Source organism: Mastomys coucha, unplaced genomic scaffold (assembly GCF_008632895.1).
Source record: "Mastomys coucha isolate ucsf_1 unplaced genomic scaffold, UCSF_Mcou_1 pScaffold22, whole genome shotgun sequence".
Taxonomy (NCBI): Eukaryota; Metazoa; Chordata; class Mammalia; order Rodentia; family Muridae; genus Mastomys; species Mastomys coucha.
In genome coordinates, this window is record NW_022196905.1 from 18,061,533 (window position 1) to 18,069,883 (window position 8,351).

An 8,351-nucleotide genomic window follows, 5' to 3' on the forward strand; every position below is an offset into this window, starting at 1 on the left:
GAGAAGATCATGGAGAGATTCAGGGAGAAGTGCTGTCTGCAAATTTAGAAAAAATACTTTAGGAGATAGGTGTACTACTGATACCTCAATCATGGACTTCCAGATTCCAGAACTATAAGACTCTTCATTTCTATTGGTTTGGACACCTGAGTGTCCAAACTAGACAAACACAACAGCATTCTTTCTAGAGAGCAGGTCAGAGTGCAAATATATTCAGCATGGTCAGACACTAAGGATAGAGGCTTTTTGTTAAACTGATATAGTGAGACTCAAGATATGGCATGTATCTCCAGGTAACTAAGACAAACCTGAACAGAATGGGTCCCTCTTTCTCATACCTGTCCAAATCCATCAGACCTAGATGTGTGGTATCCACACACAGAAGGGAAGTCTTGCTTCTTTGTAAGGTGCCTATAATCTGGATTCCAATGTAAAAAGCAAGAGCATAAAATCAAAGCTTCTTCTAGAGTAGGGCTGCAGTATGCCAGGTGGGCTATGGAAGGTGAGACAAGGTTTGATAGAGATGTCCCCACAACCTCAACTAGTATCCTGATGCTATTCTTCCCAAGGCCTCTTGACTTCAGACTCCTCCTTCTCCCTAGATACACTTTAGGTATCTATGATCCTGGATATGAATCATGATCATAGAGTGTAGGGGGGAAGTGAGGACAGTTTACCTATTGTATTGGTGGGGTATGCCAACAAAATTTTCTATATGTGGGAGTCTGGGGATTTGGGTTCTATTTTGTTCAATATTAAATGTTTCTTCATTAGTGTGGTAAAATAAGAACTGTGATGAATTAGCCCAATTTCCTCCAGCTCATTCGAAGAGTCTAATAATCACCTTTTGCAGACCATTCCAAAGCCCTCTGCCCTGACACTTTGTGGGAATATCTAGTCCCCTGCTTCAGAAGCCTCAAGGTGTTCTATTCCATCTCCATAGCTATGGCTCAGCCAGTGATTTTCAGGCCCAGTTCCAGACAATACCTGAATATTGGACTCATGAAAGAAGGGAACCCACACCAATTCACATGAAGTCTTCTTCAGTCTTGAGATATGTTGCCAAGACATTTTAGGGAGTTTGATTGACCCCCCACCACCCTTGATACATTTCTAGGGAGATGTGGACAGCTTCTGGGCAAAAAAGGTAGTTACTACTTGGCTAATACTTCCCTACATTGGCCTTTGTCTTTAAACCAAATGTGGTAGCATCAATAAGTTAGTCTTGCCTTGTCCAGTGGTTATCTCCAGCACCTTACTTAACTAGGCCCACTGGCAGGCAGGGCATGTTTGCCTTCTGCTATATAGAAAAAAATCATTGTAAATGTCACTACATGATAAAAATACCATATGTTCCAATTAATAACCCCCATACTACATTTCTACCATCTTTAACTTATCTCCATACTAGAGACCAAATGACTTTGGAGCTGAGAATGATAGCAAATGTAACAAAACCTGATAACTAATATATGTTCCTAGGTAGCCCTAACAGTGAGACCCCAAAATTGGCATTTGTCATCACCTAACAATGTTGTAGCTCCCATTAGAACCTGTGTCTGAACATTTGTTCTCCAAATAATGACACTGTTTTTGATAGGTTGGGATACCTTTGAGAGACAGGCCTAAATGATAGATGTAGGCCACTAGGGGTGAAGCCCCATTACAGTCATATCCTTGCTTCTAGTCCTATATGCTATTTCTTGATTCTGTTTCCTGATTCAACAAAATGCAACCCTCTCACACACACTCCTGCCACTATGAAATCCACCATGTTGTTCTCATTATGATGGACTAAAACTAAAGCCCCAAATAAATATTTCCTTACCTGAGTTTATTCAGACAGGTATTTTATATATTAATGAGAAAAGTAACCAATGCCTAAACTTGAAAACAGGACTGGAATTGCCACTGGAATAATTCTACTATGATTCTTAGAACTAGCTTATGAAAGGAGGGAAGTTTGGAGGTCCAGGCTAGACAATCGAGACAGTCCTTTAAGTGGACATTTGGAGCCATTATAGTGACAACACAGAAAATAAAAACATAAATAGAAATCCCAACAGAAAAGCTGTACTTGTGATATTTCCAGAAGATAACATAGAATCAAATTTTAAGTCATTTGGGCAACATTATGGCAAAGACTCTGGCTACATTTTGCCTGAGTCCTGAAAATCTAACTGAGGATGAATTCAAAAGTAATTGACTGATTTATTTGCAGAGAAAATTTCAAGACAACATAGCACTCAGGGTATATGATGATTGATTCTGGTTTTCACTATATTTATAAAACAGGAAGCAAAATTCAGATAAAAAAGACATAAAATGCAGTATGAAAGTCTAAGTATGCTTGAAATTGCAAACTAAGAAGGCACAGACAAAGCAACCATAATTTTTAAAGAGATCAACACATTTTAATAGAAGCAACTGGTTATAGTAATGGGACAACAGAAATGCTATCTTGCAGCAAAATGTGGCATCATTCATGTGGTGATATTTTGCAGACATGAAAATCTAAAAAGTATTGAATCACAGCAGCTTGTCTCAAGGCTCTAAAAAGAAAGGCAACAAGCTCAAGCAGTTAACACTCAGTAGAGCCAGAGTCCTTGAGTGGAACTCCTAGCCAAATGAAGGTAAATCTTATGTTTTGTTGGAGGCTCCATGATGGTGGAGATGTCAGGTAAATGGGTTGTCCATCAAAGAAAGCCATAGGCACCAAGAAAAACAAGCCCAAGAGAGATCCATGTGTATATCCAGTCATAGCACAATGGAGACAGGGTACCTGAGCATACTGGAACCCAGATGATGCTACCATATGGATGAGGCCAGACATGGATTGCACTAGTTTATTTTTTCATGCTGCAATAAGAACAAAAGCAAGTTAAGGAGAATAGGGTTTATTTTAGTTCGCATTTCCAGGTTATAGTCCAACATGTCAGGGAAGTAAAGCCACCAGGAGCTTCAAGAAGCTGGTCACATTACATCCCCAGTCAGAAGACCAGCGCAATATGAATGCATGTCTATGCTCAGCTTAACTTCTTCATTTTATATATCTTAAGGTCCCCTACCTGGAGAATGATCTTGTTCACAATTAAAGTAGATCTTCCTATATCAATTAAATTAACCAAGACAATCCCTCACTGACATTCCCAGAGGCTAATCTTAATCTAGACAATTCTTCACAGGTGTGCCTGGAAGTTTGACAATTAATACAATCTACCACACAGACATACACTGTTTTATCATGCTCTGCTGGATTTTGGTTTTGCATTGGCCCAAAATTTTAATATTGACTTCAATTATTCCCTTTTAGAATGAATGTTTTATTATGCATCTATTTTTATTAAAACTTTATTATAAAGAACTTTCAAATAAAAAATCATTATGAAGAGAGATTGGGTGGACATTTCTATCTGCACCATTGTATAAGTATATAACTTTCTTTTGTATTATCCACGGGTTCACAGCTGCTTCTTTATGTTTCTCCTTTTTATTTTACTATTTTTATTTTTCAAGATTATAATGTAATTACAGTATTTCTTTCTCTTTTCCCCTCTCTCTAAACTCTCCCATATAATTTCTTCCCACTCTCTTTCAAATTCATGGCCTTTGTTGATTGTTAATCCATCCATTTATGTATATACATATGTGTTCCTAAACAAAAACTGTTCAGTCTGTATGATGTTGTCTGTATGTTTTCAGTACTGACCATTTGGCACTAGAGAACCAATTGATGTTTTCTTTTCCAGGGGTAGAATTCCTCTCCCACTCCTGGCCTTTCTCAGTTGCCCACAATCTCTTGCATTGGGCTGAAGCTATGTGGACTTTTCCCCATTCACTTTGGCGTATCTATTGGAGTCATCATTATTCAGCTCATGATTACATAATCAAATTGAGATGTTATGGGTGTAGCTTCTGACATTAATAGGAGAAACAATCACATGGCAAACTCTTTAATTCTCTGTCTCTTACATTCTTTCTACCACCTCTTCTGCAATTCTCCCTGAACTTTACATGACTTTTCTAGATCTATCAAATGGGACTGGGTTCAAAAATTCTGCATTTTGATTGTTTGTGGTTTTCTGTAGTGGTCTTCATTCTGTTGGAAAAAGAAGTTTCCTTGAATGATAGGTAAAGACTGCATTTATCTATGGGTAGAAGGACAAATGTTTATAGATTGTTGTGAGGTTTTATGCTTACTTAGTAAATTATTAGTTGTAGAGTCTCCTCCAAGAACCATGACCTCACTAACAATGAGTGATTAGCTAGCTTTCCAGTACAAGGCATAGTTTCCCTCTTGTTGAGCTGTTCTTAAGTCTACTTGGAGATCTGTCAGTTACCATCAAAATATGCACACCACTACGCTCTTAAGCTCATCATGCCATGCTGGTCATGAACGTGATTCACAGGTGTCATAGCTGGGTAGGATTGCTGTCTGCCTCCCTTCTCCCATATAAGAAAGCTTCTATGGTGCTTCTGCTACCATGAAAGCTAGTCCTTGGGGAGCTATTATTCTGGTCAGTTCCAGCTCAGGGACCTCTGGGCCCTCTTTCTGAAGTACATGTTGTCTTCAACAGTAAGGGCTACCTTCCACCTCTGGGGGTAACCAAAAGTAACAGCAGTAGGCTATATACTTTGAGAGTCTTTTAGACAACCCAGGCCAACAACTCAAAAGATCTGGATATGACTCAACTTGTGATATCCAGAATTGGAGTTTTTGTTAAGATGGCCTTTGGCCATCATCCCAGAAGAGAAAGTTCATTGAAACTATATATGTATATTTATACAGTGAATTATATATATTATAGTTGGAGCTTTTGCCCTTGAAATTTTCTCTTTTATTACTTACAAAATGAGATAGTTTAAATTTAACATGTCTTGTTCTTCACAAGATATCTAACAATGTCATATATGCTAATTTTCTTGGCTATATCACAAAGCTTCATACAAAATAATTGATTGTCAAGTAATAAGCTAATTAGTCTTTAAAATACTTTCTCCTCACAATAGCTTTTAAAAAAACTTTCTGGATTGAATTGCAATAGTTTTATTTCAAGACTGCACCATAATATATAAAGTGAGCAAAATTATCTACCTGGTACTCAGGGATGAAAGCTGGGTTGGTTTTGGCTGCTGGCATATATTCATCATATTCTCATGCCTCAAACTCTATATGATTTCACTAAGATAAACCCCTGGAAGGAGGAATACTGGTTTAAGGGGTTTATCTCTATACAACTATCCTGAATATAGGACCTGTTGCTTTGAGTTTGCCTTTGGGTTCCTGTGTCTTTCATTTAGATGAACTCTTTCCCAAGCTGCTCATCAGGCAATAAGTTTATCTTCCCAATACTGTTATGCAAGTTCATTAAATAGTCTAATTATATATGCACATATATGTAACACATATATGTATATAAGCACATGCATGTATATCCATATATGTTTGTGTGTCTACATGTATGTAAGCAAGCATGTTGTGGGAAATATTAAAAATGAACAGCAGCCAGGATATTTAGTCCCAGCACTTGGGAGGCAGAGGCAGGCGGATTTCTGAGTTCGAGGCCAGCCTGGTCTACAGAGTGAGTTCCAGGCCAGAACTGCATTTATCTATGGGTAGAAGGACAAATGTTTATAGATTGTTGTGAGGTTTTATGCTTACTTAGTAAATTATTAGTTGTAGAGTCTCCTCCAAGAACCATGACCTCACTAACAATGAGTGATTAGCTAGTTTTCCAGTACAAGACATAGTTTCCCTCTTGTTGAGCTGTTCTTAAGTCTACTTGGAGATCTGTCAGTTACCATCAAAATATGCACACCACTACACTCTTAAGCTCATCATGCCATGCTGGTCATGAACGTGATTCACAGGTGTCATAGCTGGGTAGGATTGCTGTCTGCCTCCCTTCTCCCATATAAGAAAGCTTATATGGTGCTTCTGCTACCATGAAAGCTAGTCATGGGGGTCTACAGAGAAACCCTGTCTCGGGAAAAAAAACTGAACTGCAAGCTTCCCACACAACTGCTGGGCACCAGCAACTCTCTGCCCCATGGGGCCTGACTGGCAATGCCCTGGCGGGCAATGGCCAACTTGATTTTATCTCCAGGAGACTGACTCAGAACTCCACAAACTCTCCACCCAGCTCAATGGGTTCCTACTGGCAGGTCCTTACCATGTCATCCCCGTGCTTCAGATCCCTCACGGTCTTTGTGGTGCACTTCAGGCAAACCCATGCCTTGCCACCATGCCCTTCTCTCTTGAACTTAGATGAACCTCCCCAGGAAGGAAAACACAATACAACCTTAGTTCAGAAACTAAGTAACTCAATCGCTGGGTGGAGCAAATAAAATCCTAATCTTGTAAGCCTTATTAAATCTAAATGCTCTGATGGTGAATCCTGATAGATCTGTCATTGAAACTAGAAGACACTAATAGACACATCTCGCCCTTACTAGCTATCCCCATCCAAAAGGAACCTCTCTCTCCCAGCTTCCTCTCTTCCTCTGTCCAATGCGGAAGTCACGCCTACTTGCCCCATGATTGGCTCCTGTATTCATTAAAGGATTGGTTCTCAAGAAGTCACCTAAGGACTAAGCCATCTCTCCAGCCTCCTTCAATCTCTCCCTCCCTCCCTCCCTCCCTCCCTCTCTCTCTCTCTCTCCCTCTCTCTTTCTTTTTTTTACTTTTTTAATTTTTTAAGCAGGGTTTCTTTGTAATCCTGGCTGTTTCTGAACTCGTAGATCAGGCTGGCCTTGAATTCAGAGGAGTTCTGCCTCCTGATCACTGGGATTAAAGGCATATGTCATCCAACCAATTACTTGCTTTTAATACCAGCATCCAGGAGACCGAGGCAGATGAATCTCCGTGAGCTGAAGGTCATCATAGGGTACATGATGGTAGACGACTATGCGGCCTCTGAGGGTTCAATACAACGCGTGTTGGTCCCCTTATGCCAAACAGCTTTCGCCAGCTACAAAACTGGCTATCCAAAGAGCATCCTCAGAGACAGGACCAGAAACTGGAACCAAGCTGCCAGCAACCCGCCCTGAGGACATGCTTGGATCTGCAGCTCTGGACAGTGCCTTGGACAAGTCAGGCGCTGGAAGCACTGGAGAAATGAGCCGGTCTCTTGGATTTATTGGCTCCCTATGCAGGATCCGCGGGACTGGGCAGAAAAACTCCAGGCGTAAGCAAGATCTGGTGCTCTCCAAGCTGGTCCACAATGTGCATAACCACATCACCAATGACAAGCGATTCAATGGGTCTGAAAGCATTAAGTCATCTTGGAATATTTCAGTAGTGAAGTTCCTTCTGGAAAAGCTCAAGCAGGAGCTGATGGCGAGTCCCCACAATTACACTGATAAGGAGCTGAAAGGAGCCTGTGTGGCTTACTTCCTTACCAAGAGGCGAGAGTACTGCAACTCTCTCAACCCTTTCAAAGGCCTAAAGGAGAAAGAGGAGAAGAAACTTCCAAATCGCAGATACCGGCTTTTTGCCAATGGGTCCAGTATCATGAGGCACTTCGGACCCGAGGACCAGCACCTGTGAAAGGGCGTGACGGAAGAACTGATGTCCGACGAGGAGGACAATCTTAACGAACCAGGTGTGTGGGTGGCCCGCTCTCCCCGATTCAGGGCCCAGCGCCTCACAGAGCTCTGCTATCACCTGGATGCTAACTCTAAGCACAGCACCAAAGCCAACCGTGTATACGGGCCTCCCTCAGACAGACTGCCTTCTGTGGAAGCTCAACTTCTTCCTCCCGAGCTTTACAACCCCAATTTCCAAGAAGAGGAAGGAGGAGGCAATGAGAAAGGATCTGTCTCTCCATCCTACGACCAGTCCCACAAGACATCCTGTCCTGACTTGAACTCGTTCATTGAAATCAAGGTGGGAAAGGATGAATACACTCTATAACAAGGATAACTGGCTCCCCTCACTCTCCACATCCTGGAAAGGATGGCTCGAAATAATGAGGCGCCCCTTCAGTCTGAAAAAGAAAATCTGCTTTTCTTAACATAGTTTCCACTTAAAGTGGAGCTGGAGACTTGTGGGACAGCAGAACTTATGTAGAAGGCAGGGGAGGTCTTTCTCCCTGTACATGGCAACCCAGAAAATGTTTATTCCTAAGCATAAATAGTGCCTCAGAGGAGCCTGGGAGGTAAGGAGGATGGGCCAAAGAAACGTGAGGCCTTGATCCATGTCCCTTCTCTGACTTGGTTTGCCCCCCACCCTCCACTGTACCCACAGCTCAGGAGAAACACTGCTGCTCTTGTGCTGCCGGGGAGGCTGAAGAGAGCAATCCAGGGCAATACTGCCCCCTGGTGGGAAGTTTCAGTCATGGGCTTTCTAG

At 41.5% G+C, this 8,351-nt stretch overlaps 1 pseudogene; it reads left to right on the forward strand.

Annotated features, from left to right (window-relative positions):
* Positions 1–6,855: 6,855 nt before the first annotated feature.
* LOC116071010 lies at positions 6,856–7,915 on the forward strand (annotated as a pseudogene).
* The last annotated feature ends 436 nt before the right edge of the window (positions 7,916–8,351 follow it).